This window comes from Salmo trutta, chromosome 8, assembly GCF_901001165.1.
Source record: "Salmo trutta chromosome 8, fSalTru1.1, whole genome shotgun sequence".
Taxonomy (NCBI): Eukaryota; Metazoa; Chordata; class Actinopteri; order Salmoniformes; family Salmonidae; genus Salmo; species Salmo trutta.
This window is the reverse complement of record NC_042964.1, coordinates 27,110,050-27,133,994: the sequence shown is the minus strand read 5'-3', so window position 1 is coordinate 27,133,994 and position 23,945 is coordinate 27,110,050. Positions and strand designations below refer to the sequence as shown.

Sequence of the window (23,945 nt, the reverse complement as noted above, 5' to 3'; positions counted from 1 at the left end):
CTTCAATGCTGCAGACATTTTTTGGTACCTTCCCCAGATCTGTGCCTCGACACAATCCTGTCTTGGAGCTCTACGGACAACTCCTTTGACCTCATGGCTTGGTTTTTGCTCTGACATGCACTGTCAACTGTGGGACTTAATATAGACAGGTGTGTGCCTTTCCAAATCATGTCCAATCAATTGAATTGACCACAGGTGGACTCCAATCAAGTAGTAAAAATATCTTAAGGATGATCAATGGAAACAGGATGCACCTGAGCTCAATTTCGAGTCTCATAGCAAAGAGTGAATAATTAAATTTGCAAAAATTTCTAAAAACCTGTTTTTGCATTGTCATTATGGAGTATTGATGAGGAAAATGTTTTATACATAACATGTGGGAAAAGTGAAGGGGTCTGAATACTTTCTGAATGAACTGTATATATACACACACACACACACATCAGGACATGTACATAGTGAACTCATACACATTGTAAATATGAAAATAGAATACAGTATTTCAGAACATGACCTACCGCTTGGATGTTAATATCAGACTGGGAAGAAATTTAATTTGCGATCTCCCCCTATCTGCAAGCGGCATAACACCTTATTGATATGTAAATTCAATCAACCAATAGGAATACATAAACATTGAATACATATTTCTGTAGTGTCAAGTGGAAACATAACCAACCCTGTAACATATACTTGTAATTGTTAAGGACTGAGGAGTTTTTCATGATAGAAAAGAAACGGAACTGAGCTAAACACAAAATCCTAGAGGAAAACCTGGGTAAGTCTTCTTTCCACCAGAGATGAATTCACCTTTCAATAACCTTAAACACGAGGCCAAATCTAAACTGGATTTGCTTACCAAGAAGAGTGAATATTCCTAAATGGCCGAGTTTTGACTTAAATCTATGGCAAGACCTGAAGATGGTTGCCTAGCAATGATCAACAACCGATTTGATAGAGCTTGAAGAATTTTGAAAATAATTGTGGGCAAATGTAGCACAATCCAGGTGTGGAAAGCTCTTAGAGACTTACCCAGAAAAACTTACAGCTGTAATTGCTGCCAAAGGTGCTTCTACAAAGTATTGACTCAGGGGTATGAATAGTTATGTACATGAGATATTTCTGTATTTAATTTTAAATACATTTGAAAGACTTTCTAAAAACACTTTTTCACTTTGTCATTAAGAGGTCAGGGTTCTCACTCTCGCCACCCTCAGTGACTCAGTGTAGCCCATCTAGGAAGGTGGCCATTAGAGCTTTGTCGACAGGCTTGATGTCATACAGCCTACCGTCGAACTCATGGGCCACCCCCAGCATGTCCTCACTATTGGTCACGGAGTTCCCTTGGTTGTGTTTTGGGACAGCATGGGTTTTTGCTTTGACCGTGTCCTGCGAAAGAAGAAGCAGGTGCATTTCTCCTCCTCCTCCAGACCCTGGAGTTTGGATTTGTGCTGGATCTTCTGTTCTTTGCGCTAGAGGGTGGAAATATGTTATTTGATTTTGGCCAGCTCTCTGGCCATATCCCACCCCTTTAGCTGGAGGAGTCTAAGATGTTGGAGGGCCTTGTTGTGGTCAAAACTTGCCCTCTTTTCCCTAGATTTCCTCTGCCCTATTCCCCCACAATAGCCCTTGGTCCTGGCCTTGACCATTTCCCACCACTATATCGGGGAGTCAAATAGCTCTTTCAAAGTTCTCCACTCCAGGTAGCATCTGGAGAAAGTGAGCTTGACTGCTGGGTCCTGAAGGATAGATCTATTCATTCTCCAAGACCTACTCTCACTCTCACTAGTCTCCCTACCTACTCTCACTAGGCCTTCCCAATCTACGGACACGTCAGCTTCCTGTGGTCTGAGAAGTGCACTGCCTTGCTTGTCAGGGATTACATTTTCAGACCTGGCGAGAGCAAGAACATGTCAATCATGGAGTAGGATGTACCTGAGGAACTCACCCACGTTGGTGTTGGAGGGGAGGAGCCACCGGCGTCTGTTAGGGAGAAGTCGTTGATAATTGATTGTAGTTCCTGTGTGCTACGGTCTCTCCTGGGCCTGCTGCGGTCTTCGTCTCGGAGGACACAGTTGAAATCTCCGCCCACCAGGAGTGGTTTGGGGCTGAGCAGGAGTGACTGAAGCTGTTTGAAGAGGAAAGTTCTCTCGGCCACTTTGGTGGGGCCGTAGACATTGATGACCCTCAGGGGCAAACCCTAAATCTCAAGGTCTACGACCAGGATTCGCCAACTCTCGAACACCCAGCTGGACTTCAGTTGGAGGTAGGGGTTGGTCACCAATATGCCAATCTTGTCCGTTCTGGTGGTGTTGGAGCTTGACCAGTGAGAACCCCCCAGGGTCCATTCCTCCTCCAGGAGCACGTCCATCTCCTTATATGGGATTGCCGCACTTCTGGAGGAGGCAGATGTCTGCCGGGTCATTGGAGATGTGTCCCAGGACGGTCTGTCATCTGTCTGGGAACCGGATGCTTCTGGTGTTGAGGGTGGATATTGTCAGGGGCATAATGGGTTATGAAGATGGTCTGGGTCTGGTGTTGGCTATGTCATTGCAGATTTGGATGACAGCTTCTAGCGGATCAGTGGTGCTGGATGGTGGCTCCTGCCCATGGCTGTTCATGGGTCATGACGTGCCTCCCCGGTGGCCCCCTAACCTAATGGCTCAGACGGTCCTGGGGGTCTGGACTGAGGCTGGCGTGCTGCTGTGCGGGATCAGGGGCAGGGAGGGCTAAAGGTGTGGATCTGGGTCGCTAAGGGGCAGGGGGGAGGAGTCAGAGGCAGTAGGAAGTATGGTAGGGGGCCAGGGGCAGTTGGTGGTGGGTGTGGGGAATCAGGGACAGTAAGGGGCAGGAGGAGGTATGGTGAGGGGTCTTGGAGGGGGAGATGGTTTCTCGAAGGGGATAGTGGGGTTGGCGGGTAGTGTTTGTTGGTGTCGGAGTTTGGGTTCTGGGGTGGTCTTCTGCTCTGGTCTGTTGTTTGTCTGGCCTTTTCCATTTTGTAATTTGCATCCAGTTTGGGTCGTCTAAGAACTGTAGTTGTGAGTTGAGTGCTCTTCCGGTTGTATGGTCTCCCTAAAAACCGTCTATGCCTATGGAAAGGTCTGGGTCTTTGTTGTTGTTGTCTGGTGGGTTGGGATTTGGGTTATTTGGGGTTGGTGTTGTTGGCCTGGCATAGAAACTGGGGCAGATTCTGAAGAAGTGGCCCCCTTTCCCTCACAGATGGCAGGGGCATGTGGAGGTAGTCTGTAGTATTGTGGAGTAACTACAATGTTGTTGATCCATCCTCTGTTTTCTCCTATCACAGCCATTCAACTCTGTAACTGTTTTAAAGTCACCATTGGCCTCATGGTGAAATCCCTGAGCATTTCCCTTCCTCTCCAGCAACTGAGTTAGGAAGGATGCCTGCATCTTTGTAGTGACTGGGTGTATTCATACAGCATCTAAAGTGTAATTAATAACTTCAAACCAAATTGTATTTGTCACATGCGCCGAATACAACAGGTGCATACAACAGACCTTACCTTACCGTGAAACGCATACCAACAAAGGGATATTCAATGTCTGCTTTTTTCCCCTTTTTACCCATCTACCAATAGATGGCTTTCTTTGTGAGGTATTGGAAAACCTCCCTGGTCTTTGTGGTTGAATCTGTGTTTGAAATTCCCTGCTCAACTGAGGGACCTTACAGATAATTGTATGTGTGGGGTACAGAGATGAGGTAGTCATTCAAAAATCATTTTAAACACTATTATTGCACAGTAAGTAAGTCCATGCAACTTATTATGTGGCTTGTTAAGCACATTTTTACTTCTGAACTTATTTAGACTTGCCATAACAAACAAGTTGAATACTTATTGACTCAAGACATTTCAGCTTTTCATTTTGTATTAACTTGTAAACATTTTGAAAAACATAATTCCACTTTGACATTATGGGGTATTGTGTGTAGGCCAGTGACACAAAATCTAAATTTAATCAATATAAAATTCAGGCTGTTTAACACAACAGAATGTGGAAAAAGTCAAGAGCTGTGAATACTTTCTGAAGGCATTGTATATTGAAGAACATTTTTTATTTCTCGTATGGGATTTTTCAAGCCTATACCCCAGTTTACAAAAATGTGTCAGAGCCAGGCTGTTGCAATGGCAGACAATGGCTCAAATTATGTCGTAGTTTTTGCTTTTTCTGTTAATGAATGACTGTTTGAATAAATATCCTTTATTCTGTTGGTGTGTGTCCCTTTGTGTGCTTGTGTGACAAAGGGAGCTTGATATATTGCAAATAATTTAACGACACCTTTCTTAATTCAGCTCAGTCATGTAACAATTGGAAGGATTAGTTGCATTTCAGTAGAATGTGGTTTTGTTTCCATGTAGAAGAAAAAGAAACGCACACCTATTAAGGCGAGGTGCTGGCTAGCGGAGTAGAAAACTTGAAAATAAGGGAGAGCCGCACACTCTAGGAGCTCAGATGCAAAAATGTAATATCCAACGTGTCGACAGACAAGCTACCCTGATGAAGACAGCTTGTCTGTCGAAACGTTGGATATTACATTTTTGCATCTGAGCTCTTAGAGTGTGCGGCTCTCCCTTTTTTGCTTCCATGTAGGCCTAGTATTTAGCCTTTGCTGGGGTCAGCCAATGGGACTGTAATTATTTAGGTGCTGGTTACTAAAGATGTGTTAGCTCCCAGGTAATGATGAGGCAGTGAGTGAGAAAGACCCTGGACATTGGACACACACATGTACACCCTGTGGTCCACACAACTTGGTTAAATACAACCTGTCAATAAAATAAAAACGTATCAACTGTCTAGTCAAATCTAAGCTGTGCTCTGTAGTACAAAACTGAAATTAATCATCATTATCATTCAAGTCAACGGTGATTCAGTTGTCTATCATCTGTGCAAACCAGCACCCCAGAGTGAACCAGCACCTAAGGAATTACAGTCCCCTTAGCTCTCCCCAACAGACTGGACAGGGTATAGGCCTATCTCTGATATTAAGACAGCTCAATATTTACTAAACAATTTGAAAATAAGTTACACTTCCAGTTCATACTTCCAGTGTGTAATGTGAATGTAATGTCAACCAGGTCTGTCTTATCAACTAGAACAATTTATTCTAAGCACTGGTCACTAGATAATTCAAATAATCCAGGTTAACAATGCCCCCCTCAGGCAGAAAATGTTATATTGAGAATTGCCTGGGACTCGTTGTTTCCCTGGCTGCCACTTAGGTTGAATCCGTTAGATCGCAATATCTAAACTAACATATGGAATTGTTTAACCTCTCTCGGGTATGTGGGACGAAATCATCCCACCTAGTCAACAGCCAGTGGAATTGCACGGCGCGAAATACAAAAATCTTAAAAATGCTATAACTTAAATTTCTCAAACATTTGACTATTTTACACCATTTGAAAGATAAGACTCTCGTTAATCCAACCACATTGTCTGATTTCAAAAAGGCTTTACAGCGAAAGCAAAACATTAGATTATGTTAGGAGAGTACCCAGCCAGAAATAATCACACAGCCATTTTTCAAGCTAAAATATATGTCACAAAAACCAAAACCACAGCTAAATGCAGCACTAACCTTTGATGATCTTCATCAGATGACACTCCTAGGACATTATGTTATACAATACATGCATGTTTTGTTCAATCAAGTTCATATTTATATCAAAAAACAATTTTTTACATTAGCATGTGACGTTCAGAACTAGCATACACACCGAAAACTTCCGGTGAATTTACTAAATTACTCTTGATAAACATTTACAAAATACATAACAATAATTTAAAAAATTATAGATACAGAACTCCTTTATGCAATCGCGGTGTCAGATTTTAAAATAGCTTTTCGGCGAAAGCACATTTTGCAATATTCTGAGTAGATAGCTCGGCCATCAAGGCTAGCTAAACAGACACTCGCCAACATCGAGGCTCAGTAAACTCAGAATTACTATTAGAAAAATTGGATTACCTTTGCTGTTCTTCGTCAGAATGCACTCCCAGGACTTCTACTTCAACCACAAATGTTGTTTTGGTTCAAAATAATCCATAGTTATGTTCAAATATACTCCGTTCAGGTCCCTATCCGAAGGGTTATGCGCGGACGCATGTCGTGACAAAAAATGTCAAAATATTCCATTACCGTACTTAGAAGCATGTCAAACGCTGTTTAAAATCAATTTTTATGCTATTTTTCTCGTAAAATAGCAATAATATTCCAACCGGGCGACGTTGTTTTTGTTCAAAGGCTGAAAGAAAAACATGGCCACTTCTCGGGGCCGCGCATCTCCTGTCTCTGAGCCACCAGCCTTGACCACTCAAAAACAGCGCTCCTGTACCTCGCCCAGAGACAGCAGAGATCTCATTCCACTTTCTGGCGCCTTCAGAGAGCCTATGGGAGCCTTAGAAATGATCACGTTACAGCAGAGATGCTGTATTTTCGACAGAGATGCCACAGAAGCACAAGAAATGCTCAGAGAGGGCACTTCCTGTATGGAATCTTCTCAGGTTTTGGCCTGCCATATGAGTTCTGTTATACTCACAGACACCATTCAAACAGTTTTATAAACTTTAGAGTGTTTTCTATCCAAGTCGACCAATTATATGCATATTCTCGTTTCTGGAAAAGAGTAGTAACCAGTTTAAATCGGGTACGTTTTTTATCCGGCCGTGAAAATACTGCCCCCTACCCTAGAGAGGCTAAAGATAGTCCTAAAATGTATCATTTAGCTATTTGATTTAGAATTTTTGGACCCTGTAGGTATAAAAATATAAATAAAACATTTGAAAGAAACACTGAATTTGTCCTTTACTACTATAGCCCATAGACATTTATTGAACAACACATCCATAAATGGTAGTCAAAAAAGTATATATATTTTTTAGACCCATGTCTGGTCACGTTATTTTTGGCACATTTTACCTCAATATGCAATTTTTTCTATTTTTACAGCTGGTACTGGGTTACCTTCAGACTACTCCCTTGAAGCATGTGTGGATTGTGAGAGTCTCCCCTTTCAATATTGATGAGATATTAGTTTGTATCTCACACAGTTCCAGTTTTACAGATGATTTCGTGATGATTTTCTTGTCTGGATCCTCTCATGTGTACAAAAAGGCCTCTTTCACAAGCCCCATGTTATGGAAAAGGCACAAACTTTATATTAGCAGATTACGCTGCAGCCACAACGGTAAGTCTCTAGCATAAACACATAGGGAGATATTCAATATACAAAATGACATCACCATGTGACGCATGGGTGCGTCAATCGACTCTAGGGGGTTTTAAGTCATGGATAAAATTCACTGCAATACACTTGTCTCAAATATATTAGCACAACTACACAGAACTGCCCCAGTGAACAAGCAACAAGCCTCTGCCCACTGGGGCATGGTTTACAAAGCGCTCTTTGCAATGTGCGCTTGGTAGCCGTCTCTCTGGTCGGGAGTTATCTTATCACACTGCATTAACCACTGTATTATATCGACTGTCTGAAAGCGTCTTCAGCAAAATGTGACCCTTTGCTAAAGTCTGGGTACAGGTTGTTTTAGATAACATTCCACTCCTTGACACTCCATTTGCCAAAAAGATTAGCCTTTCGGCAATCTCAACATTCAATATGCAGTAGTGATGTGCAGTTTGCGAACGATTTGTTCTTTTTGAATTACTCTTTTTACTGACTCAAGAGTCATGACGTTTTTCTGAGTGACTCATTTATTTTAAGCTTACTGAATGCGCAAATATATATATAGTACCAGTCAAAAGTTTGGACCCACCTACTCGTTCCAGGGGTTTTCTTTATTTTCACTATTTTCTACATTGTAGAATAATAGTGAAGACATCAAAACTAAGAAATAACACATATGGAATCATGTAGTAATCAAAAAAGTGTTAACAAATCAAAATATATTTCATATTTGAGATTCTTCAAAGATATTTGAGATTCTTTGCCTTGATGACAGCTTTGCACACTGTTGGCACTCTCTCAACCAGCTTCACCTGGAATGCTTTTCCTTCACTCTGCGGTCCAATTCATCCCAAACCATCTCAATTGGGTTGAGGTCGGGTGATTGTGGAGGCCAGGTCATCTGATGCAGCACTCCATCACTCTCCTTCTGGTTAAAATATCTCTTACACAGCATGGAGGTGTGTTTGGTCAATTTCCTGTTGAAAAACAAATGATAGTCCCACGAAGCGCAAACCAGTTGGGATGGCGTATCGCTGCAGAATGCTGTGGTAGCCATGCTGGTTAAGTGTGCCTTGAATTCTAAATAAATCACAGACAGTGTCACCAGCAAAGCACCCCCACACCATCACACGTCCTCCTCCATGCTTCACGGTGGGAACCACACATGCGGAGATCATCCTTTCGCCTACTCTGCTTCTTTCAAAGACACAGCAGTTGGAACCAAAAATCTCACATTTGGACTCATGAGACCAAAGGACAGATTTCCACCGGTCTAATGTCCTTTGCTCGTGTTTCTTGGCCCAAGCAAGTCTCTTCTTCTTATTAGTGTCCTTTAGTAGTAGATTCTTTGCAGGAATTCAACCATGAAGGCCTGATTCACTCAGTCTCCTCGGAACAGTTGATGTTGAGATGTGTCTGTTGGTTGAACTCTGTGAAGCATTTATTTGGGCTGCAATCTGAGGAGCAGTTAACTCTAATGAACTTATCCTTTGCAGCAGAGGTAACTCTGGGTTCATCCTTTCCTGTGGCGGTACTCATGAGAGCCAGTTTCATCATAGTGCTTGATGATTTTTGCGACTGCACTTGAAGAAACTTTCAAAGTTCTTGACATTTTTAGGATTGACTGACCTTCTTGTCTTAAAGTAATGATGCACTGTTGTTACCCTTTGCTTATTTGAGCTGTTCTTGCCATAATATGGACTTGGTCTTTTAACAAATAGGGCTATCTTCTCCCTACGTTGTCACAACAACTGATTGGAAAGGAAAAAAGAAATTCCACAAATTAACTTTTAAAAAGGCACACCTGTTCATTTAAATGCATTCCAGGTGACTACCTCATGAAGCTGGTTGAGAGAATGTTAAGAGTGTATAAAGCTGTTACTTTTTATAATTTTTTAAAACTTTAGTTTATTTGGTAAATATTTTCTTAACACTTTTTTGGGTTACTACATGATTCCATATGTGTTATTTCATAGTTTTGATGTCTTCACTATTATTCTACAATGTAGAAAATAGTACAAATAAAGAAAAACCCTTGAGTGAGTAGATGTGTCCAAACTTTTGATTGGTACATTCCAATTTAGTCATTTAGCAGACACTCCCATCCAGTGTGACTCTCAGCTAGTGCATTCACCTCACGATAGCCAGGCGAGACAACCACATATCACAGCCGTATCACAACCACGTATCACATAGCACTACATAATAAAATACTTAATACAATACCAAATACATATAAATGTCTGTGTGTCTCTTCACAGTCCCTGTTGTACCGTAAGGTCTTCCTTTATCTGTTTTTTTATCTGGTTTAATTGCTAACTTTAGTTACCTGGGGTGGCAGAGAGTTCCATGTAGTCTTTAATATTTAATACTGTGCATTTCTCAGCATCTGTTCTGGACCTGGGGACTGTGAAGAAACCTCTGGTTGCATGTCTTGTGTGGTACCGATGAGTGTCTGAACAGTATGCCAACTGCTTGAACAGACAGTTTCGTACCTTCAACACGTCAACATCTCGCACAAAGACCAATAGTGATGCAGTCACTCTCTCTTCAAATTTGAGCCAGGAGAGATTGACATGCATGTTGACATTCGCCCTCTGTGTACATCTTAGTGCTGCTCTGTTCTGGACCAACTACAATTTGCCTATGTCCTTCTTTGCTGCACCTGACCACACAACCGGGCAGTAGTCCAGGTGCGACAAAACTAGGGCCTGTAAGGTCCTGTTTATTGAGTGGTCAAGAAAGCAGAGCAACGCTTATCATGGAGAGACCTCTTCCCATTTTAGCAACCATTGAGTCTATATGTTTTGACCATGACAACTTGCTATCTAGGGTTACAACCAGGAGTTTAGTCTCTTCAACTTGCTCAATCGCCACATTATTCAATAATAGATCTAGATGCGGTTGCGGTTTCGAGTGATTTGTCCCAAAAAGGATGCCTATTGCTATTTACCCTAGTTACCCATTCTAAAGCTGACTGGAGCTCTATTTAAGGGTGTATATCCTTGTGCTTGATTCACTGGTTGAAGAGATACATACAGCCCCATGAAGAAAAAGCTAAGGGGGGTAATCAAGGCATTTTTTGGGAAGCAGCCCACTGGGCACAAACTGGTTAAATTAACGTTTTTCCAACGTAATTTGCCAACATATTGTAACATGGAATTTACATGGAAAATACATTAGATTTGAAACTGTTTGTTTTTATACATTGGATTTGAAAAGAACGTTATAAACTGTTGTTTTGAGGGTGAAATTTCAACCACAGGATTAGGTAGGCTATCATGGTAACCAATTTTCAACATAGACAAACCTTGTATAAATTATGTTGAATTTGTATCTTTGAAATGTCACATCTTCAACCTAACATCCACTATAAGAAAATCTATAGGCTGGGCAGCACCTCTTAGTGGAGAGTTGATAATTCTGCAACTATCCCGTTGGTCTCCCACCCAGGGTTTTAACCAAGCCCTGCTTTGCTTTGATATGTATCACTGACTATTACCAATGTGCTATCATGAGAATGAATGTTGAGAAATCTCCACTTAATAGATTCACTGTTGCTATCAGTTATTCCAAAGGGTAGGTTTAAAACAGCAAATTAAATGAACCATACTTTATCAATCATATATCATCAATAATGATATTTAGGCCTACATAGCATTTCAGAAGTCATTAACAGCTATTGTTTAAATTCAACTGGAATTAAAACCAGACTAAATCAGTAACACAGATGGAACTATCCAAGCATTAATTACATCTCCTTTAAATGTTGATATTTGGTTGCATTGTCAACCAAACACAATGTATACATTTTATAAGACAGTAAATTGCCTAATTTTAAGGCTATTTTACAAACAAATGTTACATTATTTATTCAACCGTAAAATGAGTAAGTCCTCCAAGGTCACATTGAGTTTACTGTAACAAATGCCTTCTTATGTAATCATAGAAAGCGTGCAGGTTCAGGGTCGCAGGTCTGTGGAAATCTTCACAATTGCTATGATAATCTGCACCGAATCTCGAATGGCATTGATCACTTGCACCATGTACTTTAACGTAATCTCAACTGCAATCCAGGCTATTAAATGAAGCACAGTGATAACACATTAAATTGTTGTATAAATAAACAAAATATCTGACATTGTATTCTCATTTCAACATATGCTTTTAAATGGTTGAAAAAGCAGTGATAACACATTTAGGTGACAACTAAACCAAAAATCAGACACTGATTTTCCATTTGAATTTGGTTGTGCTTTTAGATGGTTGAAAGCATAGTGATAACACATTGGGAATTTAACAAACTTATGGCTGTATTTTTGAGTGGGTGAAAATAGGTTGGAATCTCATTGATCAATGTATCTACCAAATATTACCCAATTCTTCACGTTGAAATTACTTGGCATGTCAAGTTGGCTGCTAGAGTTAATGGCAGTCAGACTAGCAATATCCACCGTCATAGTACACATGAAACCTGACCAGGAATGTGATGTTAACTGAAGCTTGCTATCTTTATAAAAGCCTGAGTAGATCAAGCGTGCCACTCAGAATATGATGTGAGAGCACTAGTTAGCTCCAAAAGTGGTTGTGGCTAGCTGAGGAATGCTCAACTTCGTTCTCCTATATCAGGACAGACTTAAAGCAAAAATCCCCCCAAACCCAATCATTCCTTTAATTTACAGTTTTAAATAATACTAATATGTGAGAACAATATTTTTTTTGACGTTATAATAAGGTTAGTAGCAACATGGAAAATCTTGTGGAAATCTGTTGCAGCTCAAGTCGACTGCAAAATACACAATGCAATGCTCTCTCTATGGGCTGGATGGCTGGCTAGCTAGCAAACATAGCTATACACAATCATACCAAAGAATATATCCACACGTAAAGTAGCTAGTTAGCTGTAAAATCGCCTAAACAAACTGCACTATCAATTTAGGAGTCTACAATCTCACCATGTTCAACCTGCTGATCAATGTGCTTCACAGTGTGGAATCTGACATTTGCAACAGCAGATATACTTTTAAGGAGATGGGAAATATTGCCCTTGTCAATTGGCCTCGCGGTGCTTTCTGGGCGATTCTGGAACAAGGAGCTCACTCCTTCTAGGAGTGAATGGGAGTCTATTGGGCGCTAGTTCAAAAACCCATCATTAGCACAAATTTTGTCAACAAGAAGTACAACATTTCAAATCTTTTCTGAGATGTGAGACAATTAACTTGCATTCTGTAATATCGTATAAGTTTGGAATCGTGACATTACGTACTTTTGTGGAAAATAGGCATGTTTCTTGACATATACACTGACTATGAGAAGGGATTGCATGACGATTAGCATAGCAACCACATGGCACTGCATGACAGCGTGAACACGATTGGTCGACAGTCTGTGGGGCGTTAAACGTTAATTAATTGGATTTCTAGCTCCTTTCTATAATATCTCTGGCAATGGCACTATGCAAAGCATCCTGGACTAAAGAGGCAGACAAATAGGACAAATATGCAAGACCCTCTGTTAAATTCCACATTTCTCGAGGTAGGAATATCGCAAAAATATGATCAATGGCTCATTCGAGAGAAGACATCCTTCCGAGTTATGACATCAGCCAGTATTGAAGTCTGACATGTATGATAGACATTTTCGCGATCTAAAAGTCGTATTTCTATTAACTTCCAGTGTAGTGAGAGTGACTTTAACACAGTGCTACGTCATACCGGACAGATTTCTGCCTGCTTGAACCCCAATAAACATGAAATGACCCAGGGAATCGATAGAAGATCACTCAAAGATACACAAAAACAATATAACATTCAAAATAGGTGAACCTTTCCTTTAAGTATTGATAACTGGTCATGCGAATTGCTAGCAACAACATTCCATCCAGTGGTGTAAAGTACTTAAGTAAAAATACTTTTAAGTACTAAGAAGTTTTTGGGGGTATCTGTACATTACCATTTATATTTTTGACTACTTTTACTTCACTACATTCCTAAAGAAAATGATACATTTTCCCTGAGTTCTGCTTAGCAGGACTGGAAAATTATCTAATTCACACACTTATCAAGAGAACATCCCTGGTCAACCCTACCCCCTCTGATATGGCAGACTCACTAAACACATGCTTAATTTATAAATGATGTCTGAGTGTTGGAGCGTGCCCCTGGTTATCCGTAAATAAATAAAAACAAGAAAATGGTACCGTATGGTTTGATTAATATAAGGCATATGAAATAACTTTTGATACTTAAGTATATTTGATCAATTTACTTTTGATCCTGAAGTAGATTTAAAACCAAATACTTTAAGACTTTTACTCAAGTAGGATTGTACTAGGCGACTTGAACTTTTACTTGAGTCATTTTCTATTAAGGTATCTTTACTTTTACTCAAGTATGACAATTGGGTATTTTTCCACCATTGATTGCGACACCAGGCGGTGTCAGAGGAAGACCTTAAAAATTGTCAAAGACTCCAGCCACCCAAGTCATAGACTGTTCTCTCTGCTACCGCATGGCAAGCAGTACTGATGCACAAAGCCTGAAACCAACAGGACTCTGAACAGCTTCTACCCCCAAGCCCTAAGACTGCTACATAGTTAACCAATAGCTACCTGGACACTCTGCATTGACCCTTTTTGACTCATCACATATGCTGCTGTTACTGTTTTATCTATCCTGTTGCCTAGTCACTTTATCCATATCTATATGTACATATCTACTTCAATTACCTCGTACCCAATTATCTCGTATTCCTGCACATCGACTCGGTACTGGTATCAAGTTATTGTTATTCATTGTGTATTTATTTATCGTGTTGTTATTTTTATATTATTTATATATTTTTTCTCTCTGCATTGTTGGGAAGGGCCCGTAAGTAAGCATTTCACTGTTAGTCGACACCTGTTGACTATGAGTCAATGTATCTAGTTCTGTCCTTGAGCAGTTATTCTCTATTAATGTTCTGTATTATGTCATGTTTCATGTTATGTGTGGACCCCAGGATGAGTAGCTGCGGCTTTCACTAACATGCTGACCAGACAGGACGTGTCGCATGCGCGAGCGTTACAAAATAAATTTACACATACATGTTATTGAATCATTGCACCCACACTCCTCGCGGGCGTCTGCATGGCCAGGTGCTAAAATAGAACTTGGTTCAATTTGTGACGCTCGATGCGCTGCAAGTCCTGCCTCTCCCATCTCCTCATTGGTTTTTAGGAGCAAATACCCACATGGGTGATAGAAAGATGAACTGAGGTCCACACTCCAGTCGGTTGTGTTAATGCACCTTTTAAAGTTGATTGCCAACCGCCATATAAAGTCCAAAAAAGAAGAAGAGGCCTGAAGGAGGATAGATTACTAGAAAACAAATGTTTACCCTTTTATCTGTGGATTAATTGTCGAAGTAGAGGACCTTGTGCATTGCATGTAAAATAACAACCCAATGTTTATATCCCAGGACAAATTAGAAAGCAAGCTAGCTAAATTGTCATAAATGCTTAATGCTTTTCAACCATTCCCCAAATTAATATAATTGGTGCAGAGTTCGTTTTGATATTTCAACCTGGGTGTCCTGATCACATCTAGTGGGGGGGGGGACAAAATCAAAATGCGCGAGATGGTGCACACACGGTGCGGTCTGGTCAGCATGTAATGGGGATACTAATAAAATACCAAAAAAAGATAGGCCCACTTTTGTCTGAAAACGCTTACAACTGCGGTCCTTCCGTGGGGTGCTGAAATTCATACTTTTAATAAAAACGTATCGAATAAAACCAACTTTTTTCTCATTTGTGTTGCTCAACTGGAGACTTAGCGGCCTTGACATACTACGTAATCTGAGATTCAATTGATACAAGCACATTCGCATTATATTAAAAGTATGAATTCCAGAACCCTGCAGAAGGACCGCAATTGTACAGGACAAATATAGGGACAGATAAGCATTTTCCGAATATACATTTTTACAAATATGGTCTCTCAATGTTGTTGTTAGCAAATCGCGCAACCAGTAATCAATCCTTAACTCCGCCTCAATATAAGAGAACAGAGTTGTGTGTTCCTCAGCTATTCAGTGGCAAGCGACACTACAAATATAATTTTACCATGTTCCCAGTGAAGCAATTGTAATGACAGTCCGCCACAACATACCCAAGAGTTTCCTGATTAGCATTTAGCCTGATATGGCTGACTTGCTTAAACAAATGTGGTTTCTACTGACAATTGAGATGTACAAACTATGGCATAAGGGAACGATGAGCGGATAAGAGATAAGAGGCAATCCAGGCATTTTGATTAAGACATTAACTTCTTACATCTACACGTTCCGCTAGCGGAACGTCTGCTCCAATATCCAATGATGGGCGGGGCGCGAAATTCAAACTCCTCTAAATCCGAAAACTTACACTTTTCAAACATATGACTATGTTACAGCTATTTAAAGACAAGACTCTCCTTTATCTAACCAAACTGTCCGATTTCAAAAAGGCTTTACAGCGAAAGCAAAACATTAGATTATGTCAGCAGAGTACCCAGCCAGGAATAATCACACAGCCATTTTTCAAGCTAGCATATCATGTCACATAAACCCAAACCATATCTAAATGCAGCACTAACCTTTGATGATCTTCATCAGATGACACACCTAGGACATTGTGTTATACAATACATGCATGTCTGTTCAATCAAGTTCATATTTATATCAAAAACCAGCTTTTTACATTAGCATGTGACGTTCAGAACTAGCATTCCCACCGAACACTTCCGGTGATTTTACTAAATTACTCACGATAAACGTTCACAAAAAGCATAACAATTATTTTAAGAATTATAGATACAGAACTCCTCTATGCACTCGATATGTCCGATTTTAAAATAGCTTTTCGGATGAAGCACATTTTGCAATAATGTAAGTACATAGCCCGGCGTTACAGGGCTAGCTATTTAGACACCCACCCAGTGTAGCCTTCACCAAAATCACATTTCCTATAAGAAAAATGTTCTTACCTTGCTTGTTCTTCATCAGAATACACTGCCAGGACTTCTACTTCAATAACAAATGTAGGTTTGGTCCCAAATAATCCATCGTTATATCCAAACAGCGACGTTTTGTTCGTGCGTTCTAGACACTATCCCAACGCTAAATCTCGGCCACGAGCATGACGCAAAATATGACAAAAAATTTCGAAATATTCCATTACCGTACTTCGAAGCATGTCAACCGCTGTTTAAAACCAATATTTATGCAATTTATCTCGTAGAGAAGCGATAATATTCCGACCGGGAATCTGCCTGTCTGTAAACTGAGGAAAAAACCAAAAGCCGGGGGCGGGGCGTGTCACGCGCCTAAGGCTTAGTCCATTGACTGACCACTCAGCATTTGCTCTCGTGTGCTTCAGCCAGGGCTTTGAATGACATCATTCCTGTTTTTCCCGGGCTGTGAGACTCCATTGTTGACGTGAGAATTGTCACGTAAGAGCAGAGATCCTTTGTAAACGACAGAGATAATAAAGAAGGGCAAGAAATGTTCAGACAGGGTACTTCCTGAACAGAAGCATCTCAGGTTTTTGCCTGCCATAGGAGTTCTGTTATACTCACAGACACCATTCAAACAGTTTCAGAAACTTTGGAGTGTTTTCTCTCCAAAGCTAATAATTATATGCATATTCCAGTTTCTGGGCAGGACTAATAATCAGATTAAATCGGGTACGTTTTTTATCCAGCCGTGAAATTACTGCCCCCTAGATGTAACAGGTTAATGAACGAGCTAAGACGGACATAGTTAATATAACTATTTGTTCTGCACTTTTGAAATGTACAGCAACAGAATTCAGAACATAGGCTGTTCTTACAGTATTCTCCCTGTACACCAAGTCAGAACACTAGGATAAATAAAGGGGGCATATAAGCAGACAATAAAAGCTCTTACAATATTCGATGATGACATTTATCTAAAATCAGTTATAGGCTACATGTGCACCACCAAGTTAAAACAGTAGACTAAGTTATGAGGGGAAAAGGGACCAAATTATTAGGGTGGGCACATGGGCTACTAAAAGCTTTCTACACACCATACACTTAGTATTACTTTCTTAACTACAGTATGTAGTTACAGTATGGCGCCGGAGAGGATGGCTGCTGTTTTATTGGCTCTTAACCAACCGTGCTATTTTGTTTGTTTTTTCGCATTGTTTGTAACTTATTTTGTACATAATGTTGCTGCTACCATCTCTTATGACCGAAAAGAGCTTCTGGACATCAAAACAGTGATTACGCACCTCCAATTGGACAAATAATTTTTCTTTAATGAGTTGGACGGGAAGAATATACTCCAAACACCCGAACAGGCCCTCATCCCCGTCATTTGTTGGAGAAAGAAACAGAGATTTCGTGAGGTTCAAGCGACGAGTGGCTAATCTGCCTTTGCCATCTGTACTGTTAGCCAACGTTCAATCGCTGGAAAATAAATGGGATGAACTGAAAGCACGTATATACTACCAACAGGACATTAACCTCTCTAGGGTAGGGGGCAGTATTTGCACGGCCGGATAAAAAACGTACCCGATTTAATCTGGTTATTACTACTGCCCAGAAATTAGAATATGCATATAATTATTGGCTTTGGATAGAAAACACCCTAAAGTTTCTAAAACTGTTTGAATGGTGTCTGTGAGTATAACAGAACTCATATGGCAGGCAAAAACCTGAGAAGATTCCTTACAGGAAGTGCCCTCTCTGACCATTTCTTGGGCTTCTACACTCTCTTTATTGAAAACTGAGGATCTCTGCTGTAACGTGACACTTCCTACGGCTGCCATAGGCTCTCAGAAGGTGGCAAAACGCTGAATGATGCCTTTGGAGGCCCTGGCTGAAAAAGAGTAGCGCATTTGGATAGTGGTCGATCAGAGAACAATGAGACTGGGGTGCGTGCACGTGAAGACACCATGTTTTTATTTTTTCGTCTTTGAACGAAAACAACGTCTCCCGGTTGGAATATTATCGCTTTTTTAAGAGAAAAATCGCATAAAAATTGATTTTAAACAGCGGTTGACATGCTTCGAAGTACGGTAATGGAATATTTAGAATTTTTTTGTCACGAAACGCGTCGGGCGCGTCACCCTTCTTTACCCTTCGAATAGTGTCTTGAACGCACAAACAAAACAGAGGATATTTGAACATAACTATGGATTATTTTGAACCAAACCAACATTTGTTATTGAAGTAGAAGTCTTGGGAGTGCATTCTGACGAAGAACAGCAAAGGTAATCAAACTTTTCTAATAGTAAATCTGACTTTGGTGAGGGCTAAACTTGGTGGGTGTCTAAATAGCTAGCCCAGCCATCACGGGCTATCTACTCAGAATATTGCAAAATGTGCTTTCACCGAAAAGCTATTTTAAAATCGGACATAGCGATTGCATAAAGGAGTTCTGTATCTATAATTCTTAAAATAATTGTTATGTTTTTTGTGAACGTTTATCGTGAGTAATTTCGTAAATTCACCGGAAGTTTGCGGTGGGTATGCTAGTTCTGAACGTCACATGCTAATGTAAAAAGCTGGTTTTTGATATAAATATGAACTTGATTGAACAAAACATGCATGTATTGTATAACATAATGTCATAGGAGTGTCATCTGATGAAGATCATCAAAGGTTAGTGCTGCATTTAGCTGTGGTTTGGGTTTATGTGACATTATATGCTAGCTTGAAAAATGGGTGTCTGATTATTTCTGGCTGGGTACTCTGCTGACATAATCTAATGTTTTGCTTTCGTTGTAAAGCCTTTTTGAAATCGGACAGTGTGGTTCGATTAACGAGAGTCTTGTCTTTAAAATGGTGTAAAATAGTCATATGTTTGAGAAATTCAAGTAATAGCATTTCTAAGGTATTTGAATAACGCGCCACGGGATTCCACTGGCTGTTGAGTAGGTGGGACGATTTCGTCCCACATACCCTAGGGAGGTTAATAAAAACTGTAATATCTTATATTTCACAGAGTCGTGGCTGAACAACGACATTAACCTGTTAGGGCTAGGGGGCAGTATTTACACGGCCGGATAAAAAACGTACCCGATTTAATCTGGTTACTACTCCTGCCCAGTAACTAGAATATGCATATAATTATTGGCTTTGGATAGAAAACACCCTAAAGTTTCTAAAACTGTTTGAATGGTGTCTGTGAGTATAACAGAACTCATATGGCAGGCAAAAACCTGAGAAGATTTCATGCAGGAAGTGGCCTGTCTGACAAGGTGTCATTCTTCTTGTCTCTATTTATTGAAGAGTCAGGATCTTAGCTGTAACGTGACACTTCCTACGGCTCCCATAGGCTCTCAGAGCCCGGGAAAAAGCTGAACGATATCGAGGCAGCCTCAGGCTGAAACACATTATCGCCTTTGCCAAGTGGCCGATCAGAGGACAAAGGACTTAGGCGCGTGCCCGAGTCGACCCAGTGATATATTTTCTTTCGTCTGTTTACCTAATTGCAGATTCCCGGTCGGAATATTATCGCTTTTTTACGAGAAAAATTGCATAAAAATTGATTTTAAACAGCGGTTGACATGCTTCGAAGTACGGTAATGAAATATTTAGAAATCTTTTGTCACGAAATGCGCCGTGCACGTGACCCTTATTTACCATTGGGATAGTGTCTTGAACGCACGAACAAAACGCCGCTGTTGGAACATAACTATGGATTATTTTGGACCAAACCAACATTTGTATTGTATAACATGTATTGTATAACATAATGTCCTAGGTGTGTCATCTGATGAAGATCATCAAAGGTTAGTGCTGCATTTAGCTGTCTTCTGGGTTTTTGTGACATTATATGCTAGCTTGAAAAATGGGTGTCTGATTATTTCTGGCTGGGTACTCTGCTGACATAATCTAATGTTTTGCTTTCGTTGTAAAGCCTTTTTGAAATCGGACAGTGTGGTTAGATTAACGAGAGTCTTGTCTTTAAATAGCTGTAAAATAGTCATATGTTTGAGAAATTGAAGTAATAGCATTTCTAAGGTATTTGAAAATCGCGCCACAGGATTCAACTGGCTGTTACGTAGGTGGGACGATTTGGTGCCACCTGCCCTAGAGAGGTTAATAACAAACAGCTGGCGGGTTATACACTCTATGGGCAGGATAGAACAGCAGCCTCTGGTAAGACACGGGGCGGGGGCCTATATATATTTGTAAACAACAGCTGGTGCACAAGGTTTTGCTTGCCTGAGGTAGAGTATCTCATGATAAGCTGTAGACCACAGTATCTATCTAGAGAGTTTTCATCTGTATTTTTCGTAACTGTCTACATACCACCACAGACCGATGCTGGCACTAAAACCGCACTCAATGAGCTGTATACCACCATAAGCAAACAGGAAAATGCTCCTCCAGAGGCGGCACTCCAAGTGGCCGGGGACTTTAATGCAGGGAAACTTAAATCAGTTTTACCGAATTTCTATCAGCATGTTAAATGTGCAACCAGAGGGAAAAAACTCTTCATTTACTCCACACACAGAGACGTGTACAAAGCTCTCCCCTCGCCCTCCATTTGGCAAATCTGACCATAATTCTATCCTCCTGATTCCTGCTTACAAGCAAAAATTAAAGCAGGAAGCACCAGAGACTCAGTCTATAAAAAAAGTGGTTAGATGAAGCAGATGATAAACTACAGGACTTTTTGCTAGCACAGACTGGAATATGTTCCGGGATTCTTCCGCATTGAGGAGTACACCACATCAGTCACTGGCTTCATCAATAAGTGCATCGATGATGTCGTCCCCACAGTGACTGTACGTACATACCCCAACCAGAAGCCATGGATGACAGGCAACATTCACACTGAGCTAAAGGGTAGAGCTGCCGCTTTCAAGGAGCGGAAGATTATAAGAAATCCCGCTATGCCATCTGACGAACCATAAAACAGGCAAAGTCTACAAAGGGAAGCAGAGCTGAGAGCTGCCCAGTGACAAGAGCCTACCAGGCGAGCTAAAAAACTTCTATGCTCGCGTCGATTCAAGTAACACTGAAACATGCGTGAGAGCATCAGCTGTTCCGGACGACAGAGTGATCATGCTCTCCGCAGCCGATGCGAGTAAGACCTTTAAACAGGTCAACATTCATAGGGCCGCAGGGCCAGACGGATTACCAGGACGTGTACTCCGAGCAAGCGCTGACCAACTGGCAAGTGTCTTCACTGACATTTTCAACCTCTCCCTGTCTTAGTCTGTAATACCAACATGTTTCAAGCAGACCACCATAGTCCCTGTGCCCAAGAACACCAAGGTAACCTGCCTAAGTGACTACCGACCCGTAGCACTCACATCTGTAGCCATGAAATGCTTTGAAAGGCTGGTCATGGCTCACATCAACACCATTATCCCAGAAACCCTAGACCCACTCCAATTTGCATACCACCCCAACAGATCCACAGATGATGCAATCTCTATTGCACTCCACACTGCCTTTTCACACCTGGACAAAAGGAACACCTATGTGAGAATGCTATTCATTGACTACAGCTCAGCGTTCAACACCATAGTGCCCTCAAAGCTCATCACTAAGCTAAGGACCCTGGGACTAAACACCTCCCTCTGCAACTGGATCCTGGTCTTCCTGACGGGCCGCCCCCAGGTGGTAAGGGAAGGTAACAATCCACAACGCTGATCCTCAACACTGTGGCCCCTCAGGGGTGTGTGCTCAGTCCCCTCCTGTACTCCTTGTTCACTCATGACTGCACGGCCAGGCACGACTCCAACACCATCATTAAGTTTGCCGATGACACAACAGTGTTAGGCCTGATCACCAACAACAATGAGACAGCCTATAGGGAGGAGGTCAGAGACCTGACCGTGTGGTGCAAGGACAACAACCTCTCCCTCAACATGATCAAGACAAAGGAGATGATTGTGAACAGTAAAAGGGACCGAGCACGCCCCCATTCTCATCGACGGGGCTGTAGTGAAGCTGGTTGAGAGCTTCAAGTTCCTTGGCGTACACATCACCAACAAACTAACATGGTCCAAGCACACCAAGACAGTCGTGAAGAGGGCACGACAAAAAATATTCCCCCTCAGGAGACTGAAAAGATTTGGCATGGGTCCTCAGATCCTCAAAAGGGTTTACAGCTGCACCATTGAGAGCATCCTGACAGGTTGCATCACTGCCTGGTATGGCAACTGCTCGGCCTCTCGTCAGTCTATTCTTGTTCTAAGAAATGAAGGCTAAACTGTGCAAGAAATTGCCAAGATACTGAAGATCTCGTACAACGCTGTGTACTACTCTCTTCACAGAACAGTGCAAACTGGCTCTAAACAGAATAGAAAGAGGAGTGGGAGGTCCCGGTGCACAACTGAGCAAGAGGACAAGTACATTAGAGTGTCTAGTTTGAGAAACAGACACCTCACAAGTCATCAAATGGCAGCCTCATTAAATAGTACCCGTAAAAGACCAGTCTCAACGTCAACAGTGAAGAAGCAACTCCGGGATGCTGGCCTTCTAAGCAGAGTTGCAAAGAAAAAGCCTTATCTCAGACTGGCCAATGAAAATAAAAGATTAAGATGGGTAAAAAAACATCGACACGGGACAGAGGAAGATTAGAAAAAAGTGTTATGGACAGATGAATCTAAGTTTGAGGTGTTCGGCTCACAAAGAAGAACATTCGTGAGACGCAGAAAAAATGAAAAGATGCTGGAGGAGTGCTTGACGCCATCTGTCAAGCATGGTGGAGGCAATGTGATGGTTTGGGGGTGCTTTGGTGGTGGTGAAGTGGGACATCAGAGTAAAAGAGATCTTGAAAAAGGAAGGCTATCACTCCATTTTGCAACGCCATACCATACCTTGTGGACAGCGCTTAATTGGAGCCAATATCCTGCCAAAACAGGACAATGACCCAAAGCACAGCACCAAACTATGCAAGAACTATTTAGGGAATAAGCAGTCAGCTGGTATTCTGTCTATAATGGAGTGGCCAGTACAGTCACCGTATCTCAAGCCTATTGAGCTGTTGTGGGAGCAGCTTGACCGTATGGTACGTAAGACGTGCCCATCAAGCCAATCCAATTTGTGGGAGGTGCTTCAGGAAGCATGGGTGAAATCTCTTCAGGTTACCTCAACAAATTGACAACTAGAATGCCAAAGGTCTGCAAGGCTGTAATTGCTGCAAATGGAGGATTATTTGATGAAAGCAAAGTTTGAAGGACACAATTAATATTTCAATTAAGAATCATTATTTATAACCTTATCAACGTCTTGACTATATTTCCTATTCAATTTGCAACTCATTGCATATATGTTTTCATGGAAAACAAGGACATTTCTATGTGACCGCAAACTTTTGAACGGTAGCGTATTTATATATATATATATATATCGATTGATTCTTGAAGAATATAACTTAGAAATGCCTCATGAGCTTTGTTCAACTGTCACACTCCTTGAGAACCCCAAATATAAGCTTGTTTTAAACAAACACTGTATAGCCTCATAACATGGTTAACATGGTTAACACAACAATTTTTACAGTCCTTGCATCCATAGCTCTGTCTATTAATCTGAGAGTGGTTACATTTCTCCAGGCCCATCCCTCAGCTTTTTACCAAAACAGAGGTGGGGCAACCGTTTTGTTATTGTTTCATGGATTTGCCCTTTAAACAGCTGCATATTAGCAAGACATCAAAGTGTCACCAACAAAAAGGTAAACAATAAGCCTATAGCAAATGCAACATATGGCATTCATTTTTCACATGTA

General features: G+C 41.0%; 1 long non-coding RNA gene across 1 annotated transcript in view; it reads right to left on the bottom strand.

Annotated features, from left to right (window-relative positions):
- LOC115198617 (uncharacterized) overlaps positions 1-23,945 on the bottom strand; it is a 41,315-nt gene that overhangs the window by 16,171 nt on the left and 1,199 nt on the right. The window lies entirely within an intron of this gene.